Source organism: Furipterus horrens, unplaced genomic scaffold, assembly GCF_987537825.1.
Source record: "Furipterus horrens unplaced genomic scaffold, mFurHor1.1.pri manual_scaffold_8, whole genome shotgun sequence".
In the NCBI taxonomy this organism is placed as follows: domain Eukaryota; kingdom Metazoa; phylum Chordata; class Mammalia; order Chiroptera; family Furipteridae; genus Furipterus; species Furipterus horrens.
The window spans coordinates 57873727-57887613 of NW_028327178.1; positions in this window are offsets into that span (position 1 = coordinate 57873727).

A 13887-nucleotide genomic window follows, 5' to 3' on the forward strand; every position below is an offset into this window, starting at 1 on the left:
CATATACCTCGAACTTGCTCTATGCTCCCTGACCCAGGGCAGAGCGGCTGGGGTTGCTCCAAGATGGGGGAGCCCCCAAATGTCATTTCCGCCCTCCCTGGTCTGAGCTTGCTGAGAACCTCCACCCTGGTTTTTCTCCCAGTTCTGGATGTGATGGCTCATGTTGGTGCTACACAAGCTAGAATAGATATATTTACAGAGAGATATTTTTAAGAAGAAGCTGACAATTAGCTGTCCTTTAATGCCGCAGGGTCACCATCCAGAAGTAGAGTAATCTCTAGGCTGGCCTGAGCTGCCCCTTGCCATTTCCTCTCCCAGGAGCAGTGTGGCTGATGGGGGGCTCAGCCCACAGATTGTGTAAATACATGGCCATTTCCTATTTTACTGTTCTTCAGATTTAGTACTTGTAAATATACACATTAAAGAGAGATTAAACATTTTTTGCTAAACCTCATGGCTCTGGGCTTTTCTTACAGGGAGGGGCCTAAGGGGTTGGCAAACTGCTGCATACGGAAAGCACATTCCATACTTGGAATGGTGTCTCCTGGACCATGCTGGGACTTCTGCCCACAGGGTGTGGCCAGGTCTTGGTGCTGACAGTGCAGAGCATAACATGCAGCAGCAGTACCCCAGGTTCACCACAGGTGCTGATTCCAGTGAGCAGCCTCAGGAGTGTGTTGCCTGGGCCAGGATTGCACTGCTGTGTGCTGGGAACTTGCAGGTGTCCTGGGCCTTGGAGGCACTTTGAAACTATCTGCTGAACCTGAAAACAGGTTCTGAGCACCTGATTTTCCCTGTGGCACTAGCAGTGTCTAGATTGGTCCCAAGTGGGAAAAACCACGAAGAGCTTCCTGGACAAAGCAAAATTTAGGCTGGAGATATATCTGCACAAGAAGCGCTAGGGAAGAAAGGCAATGCCAAGAGGAAACATCCCTTGAGCACGAGGCCAACGGAAGAGACATGAAGGAAGAGGAAACCCATGGGGTGGCCAGAGCAGTCTGGGGTTGGGAGAAACGCCTCCCTGGACGAGGCACAAAGAAGACAAGGCGTCGGGGCCCTGAATCCCCACTGTTTCTCACCAGACAATTCTGTCTTTACTTGTTGCTATATGTTGCACCTTTATATAATGTTTTGTTTTATTAAAAAGGACTGCTTTGCTTAATAAACAGCTTGGGGCTGGAGCAGATAGGAGTTGGATGTCATTATAGACCAGTTTGAAAGGGTACGGCCAGTTGTTCAGTGGATTAACTCCATGCCATGGTTCTAGGTTGATTTAGTAGGTAATGGGTTGTCTTGTTTTTGTTCTTTTTTTAAATAAGGGTGTAAGAGAGAGATGCCTCACAGGTGGCATGTCCCATATCTATTGATGCAGACTACTTTGGGGGTCCCAAGTTATAGAATCACTCTCCCTCACTGTCTTCTGCTTGTCACATCCATGATCCTTCTGTGGCAGCAACAGCAGAATGAGGCCTAGACACAGTATTCCTGCTTGTCCTCCCCTTGTCAGGGAACAGGTACCCTCAAGATAAAGTCACTTTTAAGTCATTATTGCTCCATCAAAAAAATAGGCCACCAACGTGGCAAATATCTGAACCACCTGGAGACCACCCCAGGAATATATTATAATAGAAAATTTATCTTCCTTAATGTCCCTCCTCTGTCTTTGATTCCTTGGGTTGAAGTGGCATCTTCAAAAAGAAAATAATATATACTACCGAAGGTGAAAGTTTTTCTCAGAGAAAGAAGTGTTTGCCGGGGACTAATAGAAACTACCTAATTTGGGTCAACTACGAGGGTATGAGCTCCCTATTAGCAGGAATTTTATCTTCCCTATTCTAGTATCCCCAGTATCTAACCCAGGGGTATATGATAAATGACCATTATTGAAAGGGCACCAGCAATGGAAAAATCCAATGCCATTTGTCTCTAGATACATTTTAAGAATTGCCACCAAATAAGTGAGAGATCGCAAACAAACAGGAATGTAAATTGCCCTTTCCGTTTCAAATGCTTTCTCTGGGGCATGAGAAGTGCCATAATGAGTATAATGAGTATAACAGAAGATCCCAGCAGGGCTCCAGAATGCTAATTTCAATCCACGGGCTCCAATACCAATATTCATAAACTCACCGATATGGAAAATCTCTTCTCTCTTTTGAAAGATCATATTCAAAGTTGAATCAAAAGCTGGAATCAGCGGGCAAATGAACCCGTTTTCAGGCCAAAGAAATAAGAATGTTCAAGTCAAGTGTGTTAAATTAACTCAAACATGACTTTTCAAGTGAAGTAAATAAGACTAACTCAACAGCAGTCCACCATTAAACATCTGCACTTCAGAGAAGCAGCATGGGGTGGCCTGTCCTGAGTATTCGCCTGCCACCTCTCCCACCCACGCCCACCCTTCTCTGTTCGGCTCTGCAGGACTGAGAGTCTGTCTGCAGGACCCGGAGTCTGTCCGCAGGACCAGGAGTCTGTCTGCAGGACCAGGAGTCTGTCTGCAGGCTCCATTTCTTAGGCTCCCTGGCCTCCCAAACGCCGGTTCAATTCTATAGAGTGAGTGGACAGACAGCAGACGGCAGGAAGCCAAGAAGTTTTCTGCTTTTGACTCCAACAGAGTGGCAGTGGCCAGAGACTGCTAGGTGTTTTCATCTGGATCATTCCAGAATGTGGCAGTCCAGGCCAATTCCAGACCAGGCCACAGGGGCACCTCTCCAGTGGGTTCATAACTGACCTCAGCACCTGGGACAGGCTCATGCGCTCCAGTTAGGGGGCCGATGCAACTTCTCATCGGCGTATTGTCTCTTACTTTTTGTTCCTCTGGCAACTCCAAACAAATTCAGTAGCTATCCACCCTCTTTCGATTTTAGTTTCCTCACTTCTCAAATTGGGCTAATAATATCTGGGAAGCAGGTAGGTGTGAAATTAACACTTTCAGAAATCCTATGCACTAAAAACTCAATAATGACCCCAGCGTAGCTCAAATTTTCAAAAAATAGTAACAAACAAGTATAAAGAAACTCACAAAATTCTAATTTCTAGTGTAAAGACTTTAAGATATCTTAATATAAAAAATATTGGTACCTTGCATTCCAGGCATCCTAATTACATGCTTTGCCCACCTACTGTGTGTCTAGCACCATAAAATCCACCTTATAGGCACATTTGGAGGATCAGTAATAAGATATGTGAAGCCCCCAGCACAGTGTCTGGCCTGTAAGGCACAAATACATGGCAGCTATAATTATCTGCATTGTAGACCATTTTAACAGCAATCATTCAGGAACGGTTGCCCTACTATGTAGCCAGTGGCCTTGAAGTCAGGGACATTTATCCACCTTAGTATCTTCACCGTATTAGGTACTGCACACAGTAGGTCCTCAGCGACTTAATTATTTTATGGAAAGGAGAGCATTTACCCTTCTGCAGGAGATGGCTGCTTCTCTCTATTCAGGTCAAGACTTTCCACATTCGTTTCCCTGTTTCTGCCAGGTGGAATGATATGTTTCCCATCTAGGCTCCGCTCAGATGTCACTTCATAAGTAAAACCTTTCTGGATTCTGCAGAGATGAACATAATGTCCAGTTCCGCTGAATGCCCACTAGCACACGTTCTGCCCCTTTCTGAGGACTCTGGGCTTCTCAGGCCCTGTATCATACACCACATATATGTCTGTTATACACAATTTTAAGTTACTTAAGAGAAGATCCATGTTATCAAACCGTAACGGTATCATATCTGCAGTGAGACAGACACAGCTTCATACCCAGACTACCGCAGTGAGAATCTGGGTGCCATGGACAAAGGACATGACGTCTTTGAATCTCATCTTCCTCATTGTAAAATGCGGCTAATAGTGTCTCCTTCTCCTTTAGAGACTTCTGCGGTGAAGATTAATAAGAATAAAGTAGCTTACAGACATTGGGCATGCAAAATGATAAGTCCTTCTCCCAGATTTATCTTTGAGCCTTCCCCAGAACCTAGGACAGGCCCTGGTATGAAGTATACACTCAATTAATTTTTGTTTGCTTGCTGAATTGAATTAGGGCAGTGGAATTACTGGACCAGAAAATGCTAATGAGAGTTATGTGGGAAAAGATGATTCTGTTGCCAAGAAGATTGGGAAATATCAAATTGTATCTGAATACAATCTTTGAAATGGCATTTTAAAAAAGTTTTGATATTCTAATATGCGTTATTTGGCTATATATCTCTGGTTTGGCTCAGTGGATTGAGCGTCGGCCTGCGAGCTAAGTGTCGCTGGTTCGATCTTCCAGTCAGGGCACATCAGAGAAGGAAAACTCTGACTCCAAAAAACCTCCGCTGCCTTGCGGCATACCTCTTCAGGGGAAAGGCTAAGGGAGTAAACCCCGACAGAAAATCCGGAGCCGGAGTCCCTAAGGCGGTTTGACGTTGTAGTCAACACCGGCAACTCCTGCGGCGCACCTGAAGCCAAGCTGTATTGACTCCGTCTTTCCCTTGGATCCTTCAGCTGCGAAGAGAGGGGGGGTCTGCTGCATGGGCAACAGCAGACCCTCCATATCACCCTGCCCAGGCTCTGTAGCTTCAGCTTCACTGGAGAGGACACTCCAGCGTCATCGCAAGATGTCGATTCAACACGGGAGGAGACAGATACCGTGTCACTCCCGAGTCGGACTGCACAGCCATTCTCGGCGGTGCAGATAGACTCTTAAGAAGCTACACCATCGTCTCTCGAGACGGACGGCTGCCGATACGATACGATACGATACTAGCAGTGTGCTTTTCAGAAGTTCCCAAGGGATTTCTTGAGTACAACAGGGCTGTAGACCCCTGGCTCAGAGTAGTGGTTCCCTGGGGTCCTTGTTAAAATGAAGGTTCTGATACAGAGAGCCCCAGGCAGATGCCTGTGGCCAACAAGCTCCAGTGACCTGAGGCCATAGTCCTGGGATCCCACCTTGTACAAGGTCTGTCCAGAAAAAGTCCAGCCATTGTTAATACAACTAGAATGGTTTGCGTGACGTCAATGTAACCTGGCAGCCAAGGGGAGCGGGCTGAACGCGCATGCATGAATGATGACTTCACTGTACTAGTCAGTGGGGGCGGTAGGTGCCATTGAGTGAGCGTGTGCACCTTGTGGCCGTCGCACTCAAAATGGGCGAATAGAGCAACAAGTCTGCATCAAATTTTGAGTTAAGCTTGAACGTTCCTCCGCAGAAACTTTTCAGATGATTTAGAAGGCTGCAGCTGTGGGAAACATGATTGGCAGCTTCATCACGACAACACACCTGCTCAAGCATCATATCTCATGCACAGATTTTTGGTGAAACATCAAATCACCCAGGCGACTCAGTCCACCTACAGCCCAGATTTGGTGTCCTGCAACTTCTGGCTTTTCCCAAAAGTAAAATCACCTTTGAAAGGGAAGAGATTTCAGACTGAATGACATTCAGAAAAATATGGGGTAGCTGATGGCAATTGGGAGAATTGTGTGAGGTACCAAAGTGCCTACTTTGAAGGGCACTGAGGGATTATTGTCCTATGTACAATGCTTCTTGTATCATGTATCTTCTTCAATAAATGTCTATTTTGCATATTACATGGATGGGTATTTTCTGGACAGACCTCATATATCAGGGCTAGAACTGCATGTTCTTGCCTTTCTTAGCCAGGAGAACTTTTTGCTGAGAAATGTTGCCTTTCCAGCACAGATCCTGCTGTTCCATCCCATGAAAATTTGGACATACTTTTCTGATGGAGAAGGTGTTGGTGCAGCCTTTGCTGGCTCTAGGCCTGTTTCCTCCATGGCCTAACAGGGATGGCCATTCCTGCTTCATAGGATGGGCCTAAGGATCAGATGTGTGAGGTTTGGATGAAGCAGGTCTGTGTCTGGATGACACAAGTGTGACATGTCCCCAAGGAGTGTATCTGGATCTTCAGGCTATCCCCAGGCAGTGACAATGACAGAGGCTGAGTACCCAACTGTAGTTTAGCCACTGACAAAGCTCTGCCAGGGAATGGACTCATTGGGACCTCACAGCCACTTTCTGATAAAGGAGTTATTTATCCCCAACATAGGATGCTGAGGGGCACACAGGTGTTACCCAAGGCCACACAATAGTAAGAGACAGCCAGACTGAAATCAGGTCACAGCGAACCAGTAAGGAGATCCCCAGAGAACCCTGTAGTGCTCTGGCCTGCTTTCCTGCAATACCTCACCGCTCCAAAAGCTCTGACAGCAGGCCATATATCATAATACCTCCTGCTCCAAAACGGGCTTCTCCTGACAGCCAGGGCTGCAGGTGTCATGCTCAGTGCCAGGTTCAATTATGAAAAAGAAATTGGTATAATCACCATGAAATTACATCGGAAACAAATTTACCAAATGTGGTCCAGTCTGAGGTGTGACATGTCTGGTTCTCACAGCTTGGTCTCCTCCAGCTTTCCGGTACTATCAGCCTTGCCTCAATTACCCTCACTTGTTGCCCAGGGCTCCAGCCCTGCCAGCCTGAAAGCGGTTGATCATCTCTAAGCTGCAGTCAGGTGCACACCATGCACCGATCAAGCATAATTGTACAGCTGGCTCAGTGTGGGAAAGAAGCAGGCACCTTTTGATTGCTGACCCAGTGGCTCATCAAGGGTATAATAACCATCAGCTGCTAATACCGGGACATGTGGAAGGGGATGTCTGGGTGGCACAGGGGTGAGGTTAGCGATCCAGCACATTTAACTGAGCCCGTTTGTGCCCAGCATTGTGCTAAGCCCTGCTGTGAGACGTCAGATGGCACACGGACTCTGTGAGCTGGGGGTGCTCCTTCAGATATCCCCCAGCGATCTTGGCCTCAGTGCACCCCTTTTGGGCCTTCTTGGAAATCCGACAGCACATCAGATGGTCTTGCTCTGTGGGAATATGTGGACTTTCTGAAAATGGTGCTGTGTGACTTATTCTGATTTATCATTGGATTGTCAGTGGTAGTGGCTTGAGTCACATCTGGGCTGGGCATCTAGTTCTGGCATGAGGATCCAGATAGCAGAGCCTCCAACCAGCCTCTGTTGGGCACATGGCATGAATACAGAACAAAGGTTGGTTGTGCCACACGTGGACATTTGGGAAGTTGTGTCTGTAGCACAGTTCAGATGATACTGACTGATACAAGCTGGTAGCATTGTCAGTATGTTACAGTAGAAAGGCAGGACCATCACCATTGCAATCTAACAAAGAACTAAAGAGAGGAGGCTAGAAGCAGAGGGATCATGTCCCACCCTCTAACACAGAAGCCCTGAGCCTGGTCTGATAATATTGCCAGGTGTTCCAACATCACAAGAAGTCACCATGCTAACACGGGAGGAGGGCAGTCCTTGAAATTCTATGTATCAGTTTCCATTATCTGGGAAAGGAAGCCTCTGAAACTGTGTTTTCATTCCAAGGCCTGAAAGGGGGTCCACAGTGCCCAAAAAAGAATCCCATAAAACAACTTTGGTTAATTGCCTACTTCTGGTCGCTATCTATTGCTATCTGTTTTACAAGGGAGTCTCTAACGCTTACAGAAAGAACCCATAAATAACTTTGGGTAACTACTCCAACTTTAATTAACTGCCTCCTGTCATGTATCTGTTTTACAGACAAGATGAACAAGTGGAGTCTACATCAAGATAAGGATTCGGGCTAACAGATCCCCTCACATACCTAAGTTTGGGTAGTCACATCCCCCCAAGAAAAGTTGACACCACCTTTATCTGTCAATCAATATGTAACTTCTTCACCCCCACCCCACCAACTATATATGTTCTCAGAACAAAGGACTCTACCTCTCTGGCCACCGGGCCTCTGACCACAGTAGGGCGAGCCTTTGGCCACCCTTGCTTTTGCTCTCCCATTCACTAATAAATTTTGCATGCTCGCTGATGGGGCTTGCGGATCTGTAATTCTTTATTGCATCATTGAGAAGAATCAAGGCTTCTCCAATAACAAGTACAGAAGAGGATGTGAGGATAAAGAGAGATAAGTTCCATCACTTGCCCATGTACACAGCTATCAATGCTGGAGTCAAGATTCAAACCCAGATTGCCTGCCAGCCTACTTGGGGTCTTATTATTTAGTTTGAAAGAAATTGACTTTCCAGCATCATTGCTGCGTCCAGTTGAAAACCACCCAAGCAATTCCTGAGCCTATGTTCCTTGTTGGGTGCCCATTTTAACCTAAACTGGCCTGAGCAGTGAGAGGAACTGGTTGACTCATGTAATAGAAAAGTCCCATGGTACATCTAGCTTCAGGCATGGCTGGATCCAGAAGCTCCATAAGATCAGGAGGAATCTGTCTTTCTCTTTCTCTGTCCTCTATATGGGCTTCTTGCTCAGGCATGCTTTTCCCAAATGGGGACTAAAGATGGCTGCCAGCAGCTCTAGGCTTACCAGCTACGTAACCATGGTGGAAAGTGTGCCTTTGGTCAGCACATGTCTGGTTAGGGATTTCATAGGCCAACTTTAGGGCCCATGTCTCTATTTGAATAAATTATTCTGTTTCATAGGATGAAGTGCTCTGATTGGCCAGATCCAGGTCACATGCCCAGTGGAAGGTGGGGTCAGTCCATTTGCTCCTCAGTGTTTTACAAATCGTATAGAACTAGGGGGTCTCATGCAGTTAGTAAATTCTGCCTGTGTCTGCACCCAGCCAGGGTACTTGATGAGATGGCTTGATTGTCAGAGGTGCCCTGGGGCATCTTTATGTTTACCTGGTCTCTTTCTGGGGGCTGTAATTAATTGCTGACTGCCCAGTTTAAGCACTGAACATGCCTGAGTCTTGTTTTCCACCCAGCTTTTGTTGCTTGTGTGACCTCTGCTGAGTGGCAGATCTGGCCTGAGGCCATGCACAATACCAGTGATCTCTGCCAGGTTACAGATGGGGTGGGCCATGAAATGATGTAGTGGGGGACAGTGACACATCTTTGTCCATAAGGGGTGACCAACCTCGTGCACAGTTTGGATGTTGGTGCATTCTGATCCCTAACCTGGAAATATTTTTCATAAGAGTACTGGAGTGGGGACCTACAGGACTGGGGACCTCCAGAACTGGGGATGGGTGTGGGGTGGCCTACTTCAGCCCTAGTGGTATCATTTTTCCTCCTTTACCCCACCAACCCTCCACCGAACCAACCACTGTTCCTCATCATATCCTCCCACCAGTCTACCCCACTGACATTGCCATCTACCCACTTCTATCAGAAATTCACTCCTCTTCCTTTCTCTCCAGCTTCCTAATCATCCGTCCACAGATTCACTGGGTTGGGTTGAGGCAAAATCCTGAAGGATCCTGAATGCCACATAAAGAGTTTAAGTCTACAAGTGTTGGTGAGAATGTGGAGAAATTGGAACACTTATGCTCTGTTGGAATGTAAACTAATGCAGCTGCTGTAGAAAACAGTATGGAGGTTCCTCAAAAAATTAAGAATAGAATTACCACATGATCTAGCAATTCTACTTATAGACATTTAGCTGAAAGGACTGAAATCAGGGCCTTGAAGAAATATTTGTACACCCATGTTCATAATAGCATTATTCACAATAGGTGAAAACAACTCAAGTGGCCATTGATGGATGAATGGTTAAACAAAACGTGGTCTGTACATAAAATGGAACAGTATTCAGCATTAAAAAGGAAGGGATTTCTGACACATGCTACAATGTGGTAGAACTTTGAGGACATTATGCTTAAGTGAAATAAACCAGTTACAAAAGGATAACTACTGTATGATTCCACTTATATAAGGTTCCTAGAGTAGTCAAAGTCATAGAGACAGAAAGTATAATAGAAGTCACCAGGAACCAGGAAGGCAAATGAGGAGTTAGTGTTTAATGGGAATGGAGTTTTGGTGTAAGAAGATAAAAAAGTTCTGGAGATGGATGGATGGTGGTGATGGTTGTACTTAATGCCACTGAACTAACTGTATACTTAAATATGGTTAAGATGTTCAATTTTACGTTATGTGTAATTTACCACATTTTAAATAATGCTGAAAAATTTTTTAAAGTGTCTGAGCTTTGTTGTGTGAACAAGAGGGCCACAGAATATTCTTCAGCAGAAGCACTCAACTCTTCCCCTTGGCCTCGATGGTCAGATTTACCCCTTAGCTGTAACGACTTGACACCTCTGGCTGCAGCCCTGGCTACGGTCCCACTTTCCACAGTCTGAATCCCCCAGCTCCTACAGGAAGACCCTTTGGGCATCCCCACCCTGGCCAGGCCCAAGCACAAATGAGGAGGTTGGAAGCTGTGACCCAACCCCACATGGTCCCATGTGTCCAAGCCCCAGCTGGGCTTGGGGCTTCAGCCTCCACCTCTCACCTAGTGGGTCCCTGGTAAAACTTCCTTGAACCCAGCTTTCAAAAACACCTCTCTCTTCTGTCTTCATGACACTGTTTTTATTTGTTTTTAATGGATAAAGATATTTTTCTTTATATAATCACCTTGTCATTGTAGCCCTAATAAAATTAATATTTGCATATCAAATTTTAGGAATTGCCTCAAAAGTTCATTTTTCACAGATGGCTTGTTTGATGAGAGCTGAGGAGTTGCCCGTCACACTTGGTTTTCTGTATTCCTCATCTGAGTCCACAAGCCCCCTTCTGTTTTAAAGACATTTCTTGTGAGAGAAGTGGGTCCGTTGTTTTCAGAACTGTTACAGTATGTGGGCATGTGGCAGTGGTGACTTGCTCCTTTGCACCATGCAGCCGGAGTACTGAATCTTGGAGTCTGGATTCCGGTTCCATTTTCCAGGGAGCAGGCCCTGTGCTTCCTGAAGCATATGGCCAGCACCTCAGCCTCAGCCATGCCCTCTCCTGTCATGGCCCCCAAGTGTCCCACTACTTAGGTGGGCCTGTTGTCTCACCTCTTTCATCCCCTGGGCCACCGGGGGTTCTTCCAGCTACCTTGAATTCTCCACTAAATACACTTTCTCCTTTTTAACTTGAAGAAGTTATTTAAAAGGGAGACTTTATGGCAGTATCATAAGTGGTGACTAGTATTGCTTGCCATAAATAGGTGCCTGAAAAAAGAGTATAATAAAAGTAAAAACAATATTAAATTTTAGTAACAAGTCATTGCACACATAAAGTCCTTCTGTCCGATAAAGTTATCAAGTGTCAACCAGATATAGAGAGACACCTAGAACCCAGCTGAGGCTTTGAGACCCTCTGTGCTCTCCGCTGAGTCTGTACTCCCTGCTTCCTGGTTCTCTTGCCAGCTGCCCTGGCAGTGTAGGGGCTTCAGCCATTCCTTGTAAGAAATTCCAGTCATCCCCTAAGGGCTCCATTGCCTAAGACTTGTAAAAATTTGCAAATGTCTGCAGCTAGCTTAAGTAATTGCCTCTTTGAGGCTTTCCTCTTGCAGAGAATCTGGTCTTTTTGCAGAGCTGTCTGTCCTGCAGAGAATCCAGCTAAGCAGCCCACTACGACTGACTTGTCCCTGTTGCTGCCAGATGTCACATAACACACCTACTTGCAGAGGCCCCACCCCCACCCACTTCCTGCCAGGTTGTTTTCCCACAGAAGGAAAAGACCCTATATAAACCCTGCCCTAAACTCCATTTGGGGTCGGCACCATTTTGGAGACTTGGTCTCAGCCTGCCTGCTGGCAATAAACCCTTTGCTTTCCTTATCCACTGTCTCCGAGTCACTGAATCTGCTGTAACAGCAGGAGGCTGGGGTGGGAGGTAGGGAGGGTTCCAAAATCGCCTGGGGTGGGTGCCCCTCAGCTTGATGCTGGCACTGTCTGGCAGCCCACTTCTGAGCCAGATTGCCACCTCTGCCTGCTGCTCCTCCAGCTAGGTGATCAGGACTCCTGCTCCCTCTGCTTCTCCCCTGGTTTAACTTCCCTCTGGGGCACTGCTTCTTTTGTGATTGAATGCTGCCTGTGAGAGTCCTCAGATTCAGCTAAGGTCAAGTCTGTGCTCCTTATACTACTCATGTACCACTCAGTGTGCCCACCCCACATATTTCAAATACCTGGCATCAGTATTCCTAACCCAGTATGTGTCCCTGCTCCTTCTCTACCCGGCTCAGTTGCCCTGAGTGAGTGCTTTTCCCAGCACTTTACCTCCTTTTTTCCACTGGCTTCCTGACACCTCATGGGGAAGCCCCCAGGGCCCTTCCTCAGACACCAACCCCGCCCCACGTGTGTCTGAGCAATGCTGTATCTGTCTCCCTGTGCTCTTGGTCTCTGGCAACAGCACCACATAGGTGTGTGAAATTCCTGTTATTCTTTGTATGTTTGTAGGGCCTAAAAGAACAGAGGGGAGTGTGCAGCAATAGTTTTTAGTCCAAGAAAGAGAACCAGAAAGGCCCCACTTCTCTTGCTGGAATGAATTACTTAAAAATGGTTTTCAGGGACTTTTGGCCAAGATGGAGGCATAGACAGACATGCTGCGTCTCCCTCCACAACTAAAAAGGAATACAACTACCTCAAAACTAGAGACAACCAGAAGTTCCAGAAAATCAAGCTGCATGGAAGTCCAACAAACAAAGATATAAAGAAGAAATACTCATCCAGACAGGTAGGAGGGATGGATCTGGGGTGGAGAGGACTCAATGTGGTGGCAGCAGCAGGCTGGCAGAAAGTGCAGTCACATGTTTTAGAGTCAGAAGGGACACCTGGGGAGTGTTCCCAGCTCCTCACTGGACCTAGCAGCTCACGTTCCTAGCACCAGGGAAAATCAAGCCTCATTGCTGCTGACTGGGCAGACCAGTGGGGTTGGAGGCAGAAACTGCTGGTCTCTCAGCAGAGTCCACTTGTTTAAAGGGCCCCCGTGGTCTTAGAACATCCGCAGGTCCACCCATTCTGTAAATGACGGCCAGGGCAGCATCTAGAGGGGTGCCAGTCCGGTGTGGAAGTGGGAGAGGTGACTCGAAAAGGGGCGAGTGCTGGGCAGGAGGCATTGTTCCCTCTCGGGCCCCTCCCCCACATACCGCGCCTCAACCTGGTGAAACAGGTCACCCTGTACTGATGAATACCTAAGGCTCTGCCTCTTACAATGTAACAGGAGCAACAGCTCTACTTGGGATGCGGAGGCAAACAAACACAGGAACCTGTCAGAATGAGGAGACAGAGAAGGATGGCCCAAAAGCGGGAACAGATCAAGGTTCCAGTGGGAGAACTAAGTGATGAGGAGATAGAGAACCTAACAGATGCAGAATTCAAAACACTGGTGATAAAGATGCTCACAGGCTTGACAGATATGCTTGAGTATGGCAAACACTTAAAAGAAGAAGTGAAGGCTATGCTAAGTGAAATGAAGGAAAATCCACACAAAACCAATGGTGAAGGGAAGGAAACCATGTTCAAATCAATGATTTGTAACATAAGGAAGAAAAAAACAGTCATCTGCAGAATGAGGAAGCAAGAATTGAAAAAAATGAGGAAAACTTCCCAAATTTTGTAAAGGAGATGGACATACAGGTCTGGGAAGCACGGAGGGTCCTGGGCGAACTGGACCCAGAGGGGACCACACCAGGACGCATCATGATTAAGATGCCAAGGGTGAAAGATAAAGAGTCCTGGGGGCAGCAAGAGAGAGATGGAGAGTTGCCTACAGGGTGGTGCCTATAGGACTATCAGCTGATTTCTCAGAGGACGCTTTGCAGGCAGGAAGGGACTGGCAAGAAGTATTCAATGTGATGAAAGGCAACCTGCAACCAAGACTACTCTATTCAGCAAGGCTATCATTTGGAACGGAAGGGCAGATGAAGTGTTTTCCAGACAAGGTGAAGCTAAAGGAGTTCATCATCACCAAGCTATTATTACATGAAATGTCAAAGGGACTTAAGAAAAAGAAGTCAAAACTATGAACACTAAAATGACAACAAACTCACAACTATCAACAACTGAATCTAAAAAATAAAAACAAAATTCAACTAAGGA